The 15,499-nt window shown below is 46.0% G+C and overlaps 1 long non-coding RNA gene across 1 annotated transcript; it reads left to right on the forward strand.

Moving 5' to 3' along the window:
- The first annotated feature begins 10,837 nt into the window (after positions 1–10,837).
- LOC109370076 lies at positions 10,838–15,045 on the forward strand. Its single transcript, XR_002119873.1, has 3 exons — positions 10,838–11,648; positions 12,032–12,208; positions 12,985–15,045. It is a non-coding gene; the product is annotated as an uncharacterized LOC109370076 (long non-coding RNA).
- Positions 15,046–15,499: the final 454 nt, after the last annotated feature.

The following is a 15,499-nucleotide window of genomic DNA, read 5'->3' on the forward strand; positions in this document are numbered from 1 at the left end:
ATAAAGTGGCAGTGCTCAGGAGGAAGATGTCAGGCAGCTTCTTTTCCCACCTGTCTTCCACCCATTAGGCATCAGCCTGTCATCATAACCATAGCCCAGTCCCTGCTGCATTCCTACCCCAATGCCACCAGTCTGCACTCCCAGTAGAGAACCACCATGAGCACCACGAGGATCACTATGGGCCATCCGAATTGCTCACGTATCCCATCTCTGAGAAAGAGCATGGTGCTTGCTTTAAGATGGTATATTTTAGTAGATTAAGGCTCCTTGCTGTGATGCAGGGCATTTTCCAAAGTCCATTAAAGTCAATGGAAAAGCTCCTGCTGGTTTTGATAGACTTAGCAGGAGGCCTTATTAGAAGTGAATCCCTGAAGTTTTGCATATGTGTCTGCCTTTCCAGGGAAGCTCAAGTACTTTTGAGCAAACTGTGTCTCAAACCACAAGTGTGTGGTTTGAGGGGCAAGTGGGACAAGCAAAAATTGAAAGCTGAGGATTAGACTATAAAATGAGCTCATATATCTAGAAATGAACCAAGGAAGGAGCAGTGAGTGAGTTAGCCTGCTGAAATGGATTTTACATCGAGCCTCCAAATCTTTGGGCAGTATTTCTGATCTGAAATCCCTTACCTGTTCTGAAACTGGCTACTGATGAAGTGTAAGTGTGCATTAACTCCTGTTAAATTACTCACTTAAATGCACATTAGAGCCCTGTGAGTGTCTCCTGAAGGATTTTTGCTGCTGCAATGAATTAGCTTCCTTCAAAACTGTCAAAACTTTAGAAGCTGACTTCTAGTTCCAGAAACATCCTGAGGGGACAAGTCCTTGGTGGCTCCCCTACATCCCTTATGGATGTCAGGAAGACATTCAGATCATAATCTCATTTCTAATCAGCCAAGACTGATTTACTGGACTGCTGGGCCCGGGCATGTGAATGTCAGAGAATCATAGAATCATTTGAGTTAGGAGGGATCATCTAGTCCAGTGCCCAATGCATTTGCTCCCCACATAACCCATGAATAATTTGAGAAGACTTTTAGACTGCCATGAGTGACCTGAGCTAGTGCATAAACTATGTGGGAAGGCACAACAAACTCACTGCTTCTGGGGAAGCTTTTCCAACCACGTGAAGCGACTGCTGGGCAGCAGCTACATCTCTGAACTCATTTCTGCCTAATGCCAGCGATGGTTTGGCGTGTTCCAGTGGTTGTGAGAGCTCTCGTGAAAGCCAGAGCTGTCACTGGTCTGCAGCAGCAGGGGGAGAAACATCAGAAATGTGTCCAGTGGACATCCATTGGCAACATGGTGGCACATGGTGCTTTGGGCAACATCAGCTTGCAAATCCATCTGGATTGGCACTAATATCTCCAGGATGCAGTCTGCATACAGGGGGTAGGAAGACAGAAGCAAGCACAGCACACAAAATACTCTGGGATATTCTCAAATAAGCAATAAACATGAGCTTATTCTTCCCTCCATAAGGAGCAGTGCAGGTGTCTGCTAGAAGCTGGCACCGGTCTGTGAGCCATGCATGTCAAGCCCAGTGCCTCCATGCAGTTCTCAACCATAGGATGATTCATGAGACTTCTCTCTTCGCATGTCTGAGAGCCACCATTAGTGCTGTTTTCCATTTGTGCTATAATAATGCCCAGAAGCCCCAGACAGGATCAGGATCTTGCTTGTGCTACGTGTTATATATCTCAAGAGACAGCTTTTATCCAAAAATTTCACAACATAAATAGCTGAGGAGGAAGCAATGGAGGAAAACCAGGGGAGATCAAATAGCTGAGATCTGAAAAAGAGAATCAGTGCTCCTGGGGATGAAAGTCTGGGGGGAGAGGGTGGTCTGATGTTAGCTGGTAGTGGAAATGCTAAGTCATGTCCTGAAGCAGTAATTGAGTACATGGTGGGAATGCAGGGCCAACCCAGTGGAACTCAGGTGCATGCAATGTAGCTGAGTGACCAGAAGACACGGAGCCAGGATCCACCCCTTTCCAGCCCTCATTTAAGGTCTGGCAGTGGAGGTGAGGGTATCTTGCTGGAGATCTCTGCCTATCTGAGGCCTTCTGAAGGTAAGCAGCTTTTTTTTTTTTTTTTCTTCCCTTTGTTTCTGTATCAGTTGGGTTTGTCCTTGTTTGCTGAGCCAAATACTTTGCTATCCTGCTGTTATCACTGTACTTTCCATCACATTATAGCATTACACCTGTGGATAGGGGAAGTGAAGGAAATGGACCCTAGGTAACCTTAAATCCTGCACCATTTATTCTGTTTTTATCACATTTGAGAACATTTCATGAAAGACCAATCACATCAGAAAGTTGAAGAAATGACATAGCTGTAGCAGTAACCACGTGGGCAAAGTAACCTTGCTAAGGCATGAGTAGAAGCAACTTATGGCTGTGGGCAATGGTCTGGTATTCAAGGAAGTTGTTTTGAGACCAGCTGCCTCAGCCTTTGACTGAAAACAAGCACAGTGGGTAAGTGTCAACTTACCCATTTTATCAAAGCTGCTCATTTGTTGTAGCTGTTGCTTCAGAAATGCACGCCACTTGCCCAATGGGGGTTAGAGCAATCAAAAGGAGACTCTCAATGATGGGCTGCTGTGTGGCCCCGGGGCCATCGGAGTAGGAGAAAACTACTTAGTTAGGGAGTATGGTTATGCTATCCAAGATGCTCTTCAGACCATTCAGCCAGTGGGAAACTTTGGAGGATGAGGGGTGAAATAAAAGGCAGATCATTTTACTTACTAGAAGGAATATGCATCAAGAAGAGAAGTGTTACGTGGGCACAAGCAGCTGCTCCACAGCTACTGCCTGATGCTGCAGCAGGGAAGGTCCTGCCAGGCACGATCGCTGGAAGCAGGCTCTTCTCTGCTTGGCTCCCAGGGAGCACAGAAAGCATTCTTAGCGCCAGGCTCCTCTGAGTTTCCTGAGCAAAGAAAGTTCAGAACACTAGGAAGGGAAGAAAAAGCCCTGTAAAATGAGAAGTGTCTCTGGCAGGGGCTCCCAAGAAGCACACAGTGAATCTCAGTTGCTCAGCAGTGAGCTTCCTTTCCCATTGCAGGAGGGCAGCCTGTTTCAATGCCAGAATGTTTCTTTCACTATACAGCAAGTGCTGGTTGCAGTTCCAGGACGTGGAACCATCTGCACTGTCTCAAAAGATACAGATGAGGGCATGTCCTTAGCTGCTGGTTGCATAAACAGCACTTTGCCATGGGAAGTCTCTCGCAGTTGGATGCTATCTCCTTGTGTGTGCTCCAGAACATCCTCCAAAATTTTATGCTGGTGTAAGCAGGGAGGTGGAGGATGGAAAGGGACAAATATCCTCAGCTGCTGGAAATTGCTTTTCATCACAATTTGGACAGGTCTTAGTGGTGGGTTATCAAAACAAGCAAGGATTGGTGGCATCTTGTTCACTTAGCACACTGTCTGCTTCTCCAGGCTTACATCACCTCTAGATCTCACTTCTAAAGCTGTGTTAAGGCACAGCATCCCACACCTCTCCCCTGCTGCATCCCTTCATCACAAACCTTCCACCTTTGGAGTCTCCTCCCAGTTGTCCCCATTGAGACCTGTACCTGCTATCTGTGCAGCCAGGACCCCAGTGCACACGCTCCCATTTCCACAGCTCCACACTCTGTGAGATGGGAGGGAAAGCATAGAGGAAGGTCCCAGGGAAGCCCAGGACACCTAGAAAGTGAAATTAATGCTCTTCAGAAGCTGAAGAAATACTGGACATCAGCATGGCTGCTCAGTGCTGTGGCAGTATGGGCACAGTGAATCCCAGCTTAATGGACAGGATGCCACTTCTGGAGACAAGGATGCAATGGAAACCTGACTTTAAAAGTATTTACCTTGTTTCTAATGCATCTTACACCAAACAGCTATGGGTTTAATTAAGGGATGCAGGGACCGATTGGGTGTCTTAAAATAGTCAATTAAAAAGGCAGTGTTATCCTAAAGAGCTCTGGAAAATTACTTGGCTTATTCAATGTACAAGAACAGCACACAAGTTATCTACTCACTGCCAGCTCAGAGTCCTCCAGCTTTTTGCCATCCCTGTAATATGGGGAAGGCAGAGGGATCTGAGTGCTTCCTTGCTTCTCAAGGGAGGTTGCAGGAAAATCTTTGACAACTCCCAGAGGGATGGTGGGGTGTCCTCTCCATTCCCGTGGCTTTGCCTGCAGCAGGAGCATGGTTTCTCCTAGAGAGTGCTGGCTTCTTTGTTCCATGCTGCTTGTTTGTTCAGTTCTGTGTTACGTTGGTTTTCCCACTGAGGTCTCATTTTCCAGCTCCTTGATATCCTCATGACACCTCCATCTCCAGAACATGGAGAATGGTGGGAAAGGTTGAGCCTTCCTGTTTACAAGCAAAGAAAAGCTGTTCCTGGCCAGCTCCTGTCCCACCTCTTGGTCAATGTAATTAACATCCATAATTGTTTTTCCAGGCAGAAATGTAAAGAAAATACTTCTCCTACTGCTGAAGACATGAAAGGCAGGATACAAAATATGAAAATGTTTGGATCTCCTCCACTGCTTCAGACAGAACTTGTCTCTCTATGTATGTCAGTACGTGTGGGGTCACACTGTACCACTGTTTCCAGGCTTTTCTCTGTCCTGTTCTTATTCCATGTGCAGACAAATCAAGAGCTGCCCCTCCTTCCAGCTACTGAGCTGGGAGAATGGAGGTGGTGATGCAGCTCGTTTGGGCAGCCCCGTCAGGCAGTACATCGGGCATCGCAGCTCCTGCTTTCCACACTGAGCCTAGGGACCAGATCCTTATGGAGAAGTTTGAGCTGTGGCTTTCCCTTGGGCCCTCTGAGCAACTGCAGCAGCCTCCATGGGTTTACAATCTATTTCATGGCTCTCACAAATACCGGAGGTGTTAGAGAGGGATGAACCAGCTTCAGTCTGGCTTGGGTGGAGACATGCTCCAAGTCTCAGAGATAAAGAGCCTCAATCTTTGAGGTTTACAGCAGTGCAACTTATTGCTTAAAAAGCTTCCAGAGGAAAGCAGGTCAGTGCCTCTGTCAGCAGCTCTGCTCTGGCTATCCTTTGAAGGTACCCATTCAGGATTTTCTCTGTTTAAAGAGGACTGGAATCTCATTTTCCCCACCAGGAAGATCTGCTCTGGGGTATTTTCCTCCTACTGCGTTTGCTGAATTATTTGCAAGAATTTTGCATCTGGCTCAGCCATGCATTTTCATTTGTAAACCAGTTCCCTGCTGATTAAACAATGCATCACATCTCATAAGAATTTCATTTGTTTTTTAAAACAGATTGGATACTGATGAAGGAATAGTTTCAACACCAACACACCCTCCCACATGCCCATGCTACCAGAGCCAAGCTCTCAGCTCCTCTGCAGCACTGGATATTGGCTGCCTGAGGATGGCAACCTGAGGGCTGGGCAAGATGGTTCATTTCTGTCTAGAAAAGAGGAAGAAAGCTGCTTGGAGATCCAGCCTTAGTGATGGTGCAGTAGGGTGGGTGTGCTTATAGCTCTCAGGATCGTGGCCCAGGAATGCTCTTAGCAGAGGCACGTTAGGGAAAGAAAAGATCTTTCATACTGTCCTGCCCTCAGGGAAGAATCTTACAGAAGGGCTACAGCACTGATCACAGTGTAGATTCTCTAAGCTTTTCCTTCACCCTTTTGGACTGGAAGAGCTCTAAAGTAAGATAGGAGGAACCTGCACAAGGAGTGGTTGGCAGAGCAGCGTGCAGCAGTGACAGCTCCTGAGGAATTGCAGGCTGAGCCCAAAGAGCTGTGTCTGCTCCTCAGAGGATCCCATCCAAAAGCTATGAGACTCAGAGGGAGAAAATATTGTTTATGAAAGCAGATTAGGGTCCAATTTTCTTAAATTAACAGTGACACGAAGAGCAGAATGTACCGAGTCCCATAGATCAGGGAGAGAAGCAATAGGGCATTAAGGTATCATCAGAATATCTACACAAACGCAGCACTTTACACTGCCGACAGCAGTGGATTTAAAATGTATTTTTTGGCCAGCAATGAATCTCTTGGGGAAAATAACTAACTTATAAATGCTTGCTTTAGTTCTTGTGAAAAAGAGGGAGTGCTAGCCTTGGCACAGGGTGCATCGTTACATGAAAGCTCCTCAGCACTGTCAGTGCAATCTGTGTCCTGCAGGGCTCTGGCCAGCAGCAGTGACGTGTCCTGACACAGAGATGTGCACAGCCCCACTCGGTCCCTTCTGAACTCAGCAGGTCTGGGTGTCCCTTTGGAAAAGCAGAGGGTTCCTTGTCACGTTCAAGAAACATGGAGGGATGTGGGCTGTGTTGGTGGGAGGTGGACAGCTGGACTTGCATGTCTTTTCCAACCTTGGTGAGTCCACAACTCTGTGTTGTGTAGGTGTCAGGCTGGTCTCTAGGAACAAAGCAGGGATTCCCCTTCACTTGTGAGCAAAAGGAATTTCCACATTTGAAGTACACGAAGATGCCACAGCCTCACCACAAACCCTCAAATCTTTGATACTGGTACATTTTTATATTGCTGCATGATTGCCAACTAATTAAAGATATTCATCAGACTGCCTTCATAAAAGCATTTTTGGCAAAGAAAACCTAATTCTCAAGAAATAATCTAGTTAAATACTGTATATATGGAAAGTTTTCTGCATATTATAATGCTGCAGCTATATGCTGTCATGTGTAATTGATTGAGAAAATTAACTGCCTGAAGTTTTTTGCAGGCAAAAAATTAGAGGCCTTCTGCTTTCTCGTTTAAGAAGATAAACGTCTATAAATTTTAAGTTTCAAAGTTGAAAAAATAGGTAAATACGGAGGTAGAAGCCTCCTCCCAGTGATGGGAAAACAGGCTGGCAGCTGTCAGTGCCCACAGTGATGCCATTCTCCAGCAGGCTGAATGCTGGCACCCAACAGCACCGAAATGCCAAGAGTAATTAAAAATCCAGCTTCCTCCAGTGCCCCAGATTACGCTTGTTGGGACGTGTTTCTTTCATATAATGTCTCACCAAGCTGAGCGAAAGCCAGAAGTGTATGAGATGAATTGGCTGCTTCTGTTTTACAAAGTGCTTGCAGTAAGCATTCTATGCTTGCTAAAGGATTAAGGTTTTTAAATGCCTAAGGAGTGCTCCAGCATCCAAGAATTAACCAGGGAGGGGTTTGGGTTTATTCATCTGAAGTATCAGGTTGTTGGCTTAAAACATGGGTGTTCAACCTTTTGGCTTGCCTGGGCTGCACTGAGTGAAGAGGAATTGTCTTGGACCACTGTTGCTCCAAAAGTAATGCCTCCTATTTATTTCCATGGGAATGACAACTGATACAAAGAGCACAGTGACACACTGATTGAGCAAATTCTCAGCTACAAAACACTGTTTTTCCACGTAGTCACCACTATTAGCTATGCGTTTTTGCCAGTTATGAGCAAGAGCTGCATGCTGCGTTCATAAAAATCTGCACCAGTGGACCACTGCTGTAACGCACCACCCACCGCCTCGCTGTGCTCACATCCACTGTTTGGTCTCCATTAACTTCAGCAAGTATCAGTGAAAGCCAATGGGTTCCATTTTTTCTGTATGGAGGAATTCAATCTCACCCCTCTGCTTCGTATGCACTTCCATGTCAGGTGCCATTATGACAGACCACCTCTCTGGTGCCATATGGCAACAAAATGCAACAGAATATTGATGGGAAGGTTCAGCCTCTACTGCCATCCCACCAACATCTGCGTCTGACATCCCAGGCCAACACTGTAAAATAGGAGGCATCACTTTCAGAGCAGCCCTCTTTAAATATATACTATAGTTAATGTACATAAAGCAACAAAGCTTAATCTTTAATGCTTGTGTTAAAAATAAAAAAGAGAGAACCATAAAACCAGTGGGCTATGTGATCTTATTTTGGTGAAACAGTCCCTGGTTTGATGGCGGTGGTTGCAACTCTCAGTGAGTTCTGGAGATGCTCATCAGAGATCTTTGAAGAAGTTCTACTCTTCCTGTACATCATCCTCCAAAACAGTTGTTCACAAATGTAGTCATCGCCTGAGCTGGCACCACGCTGTGCCCCGTGCCCAGTTCCAGCCCAGCTGGGGTTCATAGCACACCACTGCCCAGAGGATCCCAGACATGTCATTTTAAATGGTTTTGAGGGCTCAGTGATTAGTAACAGCTTATGGGATATCTCTCTGGGGAGCCTGTGCTGCTTCTCTCCATCCAGCACAAAGGGCTCACATAGCATGCAGACATTAATTAGCATGCTGCACCATTTCTCATAGGGGTGGCCTGATTGCCACACATCTGAGAATTGGGATATAAGAATGGGGGAAGCTGGGCTTGCTGGCATGGTGGTACTGCAGCAGAGCTGTTGGTGATGGCCATGTCCTGTGCTATGCCAGCATGCATCCCTGTCTCAATTTTGAAGCACAGTGTTCTCTTGGCAAAAGTTGCTAGGCCAGCTTATCACTGGCCTTATGCCCTTTCATTTCTGGGTGACTGCAAGCAGCTGAGGTGCCCTCAGCAAACCTTCAGGTCAGTAAGGAGGTGCTGGGATCATGGAAAATGTTGCTGCTAGTGTAACACACCCATAGGATGCTGAAGAGGCTTGTGCACATTACAGAGGTGCATTAAGTGGCTCCTCAAAGTAGTCATAATTGACTAATAACGCTTAGTCAGAGGCTTTCCCAGGCATGGTTCATCAGTCAGGCATTTGACACATGGGTGTACAATGTTTTTTTGCTGCCTGAAACATGCAATAAAAGTTCTCTGGCAGCGTGGATCCTCTCAGGTGCAGGAAATGAGTGGCTGTGAAGGGTTCTGGGGCTGCATTGGGCAGGGTGTTGAGGGGAGGGGTCTGCAGCCACTTCTCCCTCATGCAGCAGTTATGCACTACAGGTGTCTGTATTTGCAATTTGTGTAAAGAAGAAAGATGACCCCAGCAAGCAACTGCAGGTGAGACTGTAATGTGATGTGTGTTAGCAGGGTGGTTGTGGGGGAGATCACAGCTCTGTGCTCCCCAGGCAGCAGTCTGGAGAGATTTACCATCACCGAGTCTACGCAGAGCAAAACAATTCTCCAGAAACTTTTTGCTCCAGTGGTTTGATCCTTTCCTGGCTTGCAGCTCTTTCTCACCCCTTATAGCCACTGTAGGTGACATCCAGCAACCTCTTCCCTCCCAGCTCTGGAAGCATTTATTCAAACAGCTGGCTTCAGACACCCATCTTTCAAATTATTTCTTTTGGAATTTACTTTTTTTTTTTCTCATTCCTGCTATGTATTGAGCTTGCTTGTGCAAGCTTTCAGTGTTTGTAGTGCAATGGCTGGTGGGCATCAAGTACCATGCAGGCCTTCATGCTTGTCATCGTGCCTATAGCTGCAGACCTTTGGCAGAAGGTGCTGCAAGTTGGAAAATGGGGGTGATCCTATCTAGATCTTATCTAGTGTTTGCTTTTATATATATATATTTTTTTTTCCCCCAGACTCTCTTGGAGGAAAGAGATGGAGAAATTAAGCAACACCAGGAAGCCCTGGTGAGAAATGAATTAGTCACTGCTTTCAAAGCTCTGTAGTATGATCATGGGAATGCTGGCATTACTGTCACATCCATGGGTGACAGCAAGCACGGAGCTGCAGGAGACACAGCAGCTGCAGGTGGTTTGTGTACGGACACGGCTGAGACACAGAGTCCCTCTGACTTCACTCGTGGCTCTAATGCACCTCTTAGGGCACAAAGTCATCTCTAGAAGGGGAAGAAACAGCGGAAGAACAGATCCAGCATAAAACCAGGACGAATGGTGATTGATAAATTAAGCAGATGTGTTGCTTTTTGTTTCTATGCTGGCTACTGGTGGGAATGAAGGGAACACAGAGCTGGTAGTGCCACAGTGCAGTCCTGGCACTCCTACATGGTCGCACAAGAAAAGCCCATTGAACTCTACCTGGCTCCAGAAAAGACTGCAAATACGTGTGTATATATGTGTTATATGTGCTAATAGGATTGCAACCATGCTAATCCTCTTGAACTCATGCTGCCATCTCTAATACAAGTGTTTGAGCTCATTACTGTTTCCAGGAGTAGAAGCGCACTGATCCTATTTGACATTCTAGTCCAAGTACAACGGAGGTGCAGTGTTACCCAGAAAAGCCTCTGGGTAACAGCAAGCCTCTTCATGTCCCCAAAAGTAAGATAGGCTGTCTTCAGTAATCCAAATCTGCAGTGCCCCTTCCAGCTGTGCTTACCACACAAAGGGAACTTTTGCTCTTGAAGGCAAACTAAACGAGGAGGATATATTTTCAGAAGGCCAGTACTGTATTTGTGGCACTGAGTGACGCAGTCTGGTGGGGATGGGTTGGTGGTGGGACTAGCTGATCTTAGTGGTCTTTTCCAAACTTAATGATTCTGTGATTCTAAAGGAAAATGTGGAAGAGGGAAGCCTGAATTTACCCAGTTGTACAAATTAAAACTCATCTCTAGAAATGAAGTGGGTAAATCAACATCTGTGGTCTCAAAATATTGAGTTCTCCAGGACAACCTCACCAGTCAACTATAAGTCTATCCACTGCTGGTGTCAGGGTTTGAATTCTACATCTGGTCTGACTCTGTTGTGCCTCAGCCATCCCTCCATGTCCCAGGGCAGCAGCTGTGCAGTGGAATGGGTCAGTGTGGCCCGACCTGCCAGACAGATGGAGGTGTCAGCCGGACCAGGCTGCTCCAAATCATTTATTTTTTTTTGCTGCTCCCCTTCACAAGTTTTTTTTCAGCCACAGTTGCCAAAGCAAGGCAAACAGACCTTGTGCTGGGATGCTTTCCAATGCAAAGATGAGACACGTTGCTTTTCTTCAAACAATTTGTTTAAGATATAGAAGCCAGTTCCACAGTGGTCCAAGTTCTCTTCCCCTAATAAATTATGGGCTGATTTGTAAGACCGTGAAGCACTGCTGCGAAACCCCATTAGCCCAGAGGCACACCTCTGCCCCTAGTGCTCCAATGCCTCAAGGTAATGGCTGCTCCACGAATCTGCAACTGCCCCATGAGGATCCCTCAATGCACCCAGGCAGGTACTGGAACAGCATCCCTTCGTGGTGCTTGAGCATCTTCAGTGAAAGAGCCTCTGCATGTAGGAGAAGCTGGGGGTGGTGCCAAGTCTCTAAAGTGTTCCAATGCTATTTATCACACAGAGGTTTTCTCCCAGTTTCCTGGAGCACCTCACTGTGCTGCCAGGAGAGTGACTTCCTGGAAAAAAGAGCTGAAATAAGTCATACACACCCTGGTACTTCTATACTAAAGGAAGGTGCGAAGTTTCTTCTCCTCCAATGCTCTGTGCCATACAGCTCCTTATGGGCATAGCCTTGAACAGCAAGAATACAGCCTAGCAACATGAGTCAGCACAGGGAAGACACTGTGCTGCTATTGGCTGTTCTTAGGTGAAATTAGCCTTAAATATCACCCACCTGGCAGCACTGTAGTATCAAACAGGTCCTGGCCTGCAGCAGAAATGCTAAGTCACAGCCTGTAGCAGTGATTGAGCACCTGGTGAGAAGGCAGGGCCAGCCCAGGGGAGCTCAGGTGCATGCAATGCGGCTGAATGACCGAAGGGGATGGAGCCAGCATCCACCCCTTCCCAGACCTCATTTAAGGGTAGGCAGTCTTGCTGGAAATCCCTGTGTCTTCCAAAGGTAAATGGCTTCTTTGCTTTGTTTCTGTGCCTGGGGCTGTTGCATTTGAGTAACTCCTTGCTTGCTGCTGCCTTGCTATTCTGCTCTCATTGTTGCACTATTGATTGCGTTATGTAGCCTTTCCTTACTTGTGAATTTATTTCCTTTTTGCTGGCAAGTCTATCGTCCGTCCTGGTGTCAGGATGGGCAGTGCTCTAAGGGAAGTAACATTTGATATTGTTTTCAACTGAAAGTGGGAACTTTCTGCCTTTTACACAAAGATAAATGGATTCTGCCTAGCCCTCCCAGAATCCTGTCTCCTTTTGAACTGCGTCCTCATCATCAGCTCCTATTCCTGTGTTGTGTATCTAGTTACAACTGTCTGCTCTCTTCAAAATTCTCAGCAGCTGTACTCACAAACTGAGTGCAAGAGAAGCCACACCACCCTGCTGAGAAAGCGAGGCAGAAACTGGACAGACAAGGGTGTTCCTGGATGTTGGTGGGAAAGATGCTTGGTTCCCTGCAAGCACCGTAAAGCAGGATGTGGATGGTGGGGCTGGAGGAGAAACTCTAGCAGAGAGGTAACGTTGCTGGGTGATGAACACCCTGAACCCCCTGACAAATGTTGGAATGGTGCAGCGTCGTGCAAGAATTGTTACCACCCTGAGGGAGGTGGTGTTTGTTATTTCACTTTCAAGCTCATTTCTTTCTACAGATTGGACTTCAGAAGCCAGTTTGAGATAGACTTACGGAGAAATGACTCTAGAGTGTTTATTCATGCTGATAAAATAGAGCATTTGGCCTCAAGCCTAACAACACACCAGTTGTGAATTAATTAAGTGATAATCTTTATCGGTCTGCAGTATACACAGCAATAAACCTGCTCCCTGTGTATATTAATAATCGGAGTGATGGCAAGGTGCTAACTCAATCTCAGGAAGCTGCTTATTGCGTTGTAGATCCTGTTCTGTAGTGCAGCCTGGACAAGTGACTTCCAGCAAACTGGAGCTGCACTGGGAGCTTGGCCTTAGGGCTCCTCCTGTGAGAGCAGGCATGCGGGGATGGCGGTCCCCAGCTGTGAACAAGGGGCTGACTGCAGCCCACCCCCAGAAAGAGGCTGCACGTTCTTGTAACGCATTGCTTGATTTTTCCAGCTTTGGTGTTTGGGTGACCAAAGGGCTTTTGTTGCTTCTGCGCAGAGCCTGCTGCTAGCAGAGCTCCCCATGCAGCAGTATCACTGTCAGCTGAGGGTGGCTTGTGATTGCTGCTAGCACAACTGCGGCAGCTGTTCATTTCTTCTAGCTCTTGAGATTCCGAGGTTCTTATTTTTAATTTTCCTCTTTTCTCCTAAATGCAGAGCATTTCTGGATGGTAAAAAGCCGTTATTTCTGGCCAGAGCCTGGTTGCTTTGTGCAAAAGCAAACATTCCAGCCTCACGTTGGCAGCACCACCACCTGTTAGCGGTGGGGTAACCATGAGCACCCAGAGAAAAGATGTCCTGAAGGACCAGCAGCAGCTGCCCAAAGGCTGTCACAAAATCACCCACGTTTCCTGTCTTACAGAACTGAGGCCCAGAGGATTTATTATTTCTACAAGTGTGCTTCAGCCCTGCTGTTGCCTTTGGCAGCTGGCTCCCTGAGCCTTGGTGCTGGCTGCTGACTGAAACCAAGGCACTGAGGACAGGATGCATCGCCCATCCCAAGCCGTGCTGACCTGTTCTGCTGCTCTGGGGCTCACATGGGGCTTAGCCGACGAGTGTCCCCTCCTCTGCAAAGTAGGACATTCTGTCCGAGTGTGGAAAACACACGCTGCTGCTTCTGATCAACTAAATTAGGAGCTCAATTATTTTAATGGCTCTTTATTTTTTTCAGAGAACAATCATCCGGGGCCAGGATGTTTTTTCTTTCTAAGCAGACTGTCTGTGCTAATGGCTTGCAACTTGTCAACAGGAACCAAATTCCCATGGTGTCTGAAGGCAGAACCATGGCATTTTGGCATATTTCACCATGCTCCAATCAATCACCTCTGAAAACAATATTGTGAGAGAGATTGGTTGGATGAGATGGATGGAAAACTAGAATTTATTCCCCATTTCCTTTCTCCTCCTGCCACAGTGTACATAACTGCAGCACTTGTATAAACTGTTTAGGGAAGAGACTCTCACTCCTGTACACAGGGGTTTGGGTCCCAGTTCTGATGGACCGGTAGTAAGGCTCTTTTATGCCATATATTTATGATGGGTGTCTTGATTTCTTTATGACTTGGTAACATTTATGGTGGAAGAATAGATGCTGACCTCTGTTGCTTTTCATCATCTATTTTATTTTTTAAGAACAGAATGCAGTATAATTAAATATAATATTAATATAATAACCTTTTAGAGTGCCAGAAACATGCAGTGACATAGTAGTGGAGTGATACGGTGGTGGAATGTACTCACTAGGAGAATAATACGTGTTTTGGCATGTCTTCGTCAGATAGTATTTCCCCAACAATTTGGTTCAGACTGTAGCCAACTTGATTTGTAAACCAAGAGGTGGTCAGATGGAGATTGCACATTTTGCATCAGATAATGTGTACGTAAATGTTCCATTATTCCATCTGCTCTTGTTAATGTTGACAACAGTCACCATCAGTAAAGCAATATTTGCTGGCCATGACTGTCCAGGTGCTCTCTGAGATAACCTAGTCCATCCTTATAATACAAACTGGCAAATATCTGGGCTGCTTCCAGACACAACTGTGTGGGATCTACTGATAGAAGCTGACTATTTTTAAATACCGTGTGCTATATATAAAATGCCAAACAATTCACAAATAAGCTAAGACCTTAAATAACTGGGGCCATATGTATGTATATTTATTCTACCCACTCTTCGCACCAAAATATCCTTATCTGCTGGCTTAGCAATCATTGCTCAGCAATTTTTTGAGTTCCCAAAGGTTTTTTTTTTCTTTCTACCACACCTGCTAATACAGAGTTTGCTTTAAAAAGATTGTTCTTGACAAACTGAGTTTGTTTCTAGTAAATATCAGATGACCATTAGGACAAATATGTATGCTTCCAGTGTAATGATAATTTGCAGTCTTTTTTTTTTTCATACTTTAACATGCATATATGGATAAGGTTGGATGTTTGGAAAAATTTCTCAGAGTGGTGATGCACTGACACAGCTGCCCAGGGAGGTGATGGGGTCGCTATTTCTGGAGGTGTCTGAGAACTGTGGAGATGTGGCACTGAGGGATGTGGTCAGCGGGCATGGTGGGATGGGTTGGGTTTGGACCTTATGGCCTTACAAGTCTCTGCTGAGTGTGTAGGAAGTTCATAACACTTCTTTTGTCTGGAGGACAGAGATGAGTGGACATCACAGAAACTTGACTCTTGGATTTGTGTTTTTTTTGTGGCAGTGGTTGTGTTTGTTTTGTTGTGGTGGGTTTTTTTTTTGGTGTTGTTTTTTTGGTTTTTTGAAGAGTGATTCTCAGGATGGGCATCTTGCTGAGAGAGAGAGAGATGGCTATTGAGAAGGCACTTGCTTTTGCCAGACTTTAGCAGCTCTGGATGCTGCAGAAAAGGATGTTGAGCAGCAGGATTGGGAGGCAGCTGTGTGCTGCTGGGCACAGAGATGGGAGGCTGATCTGATCTGAGCATCAGTCAATGTAAGTACTCAGTTTTCTGTGAAGAGCATCGCTAACCAAGCAAGAAATTGAGCATTCATTCCTTTAATATGCAACAATTATTATTTGCATAGGCTTTTGGCTGCAGGAACCCCAAGTGAGATGTTCTGTTTCTATTTCACGCTGAAACTTGACTTTATTCCCAGTTTAGTTCCCTATAGGAGTACTCTTTTTCTCAAACAGCTTTGTGTTCAGGG

This window comes from Meleagris gallopavo, chromosome 15 (genome assembly GCF_000146605.3).
Source record: "Meleagris gallopavo isolate NT-WF06-2002-E0010 breed Aviagen turkey brand Nicholas breeding stock chromosome 15, Turkey_5.1, whole genome shotgun sequence".
In the NCBI taxonomy this organism is placed as follows: Eukaryota; Metazoa; Chordata; class Aves; order Galliformes; family Phasianidae; genus Meleagris; species Meleagris gallopavo.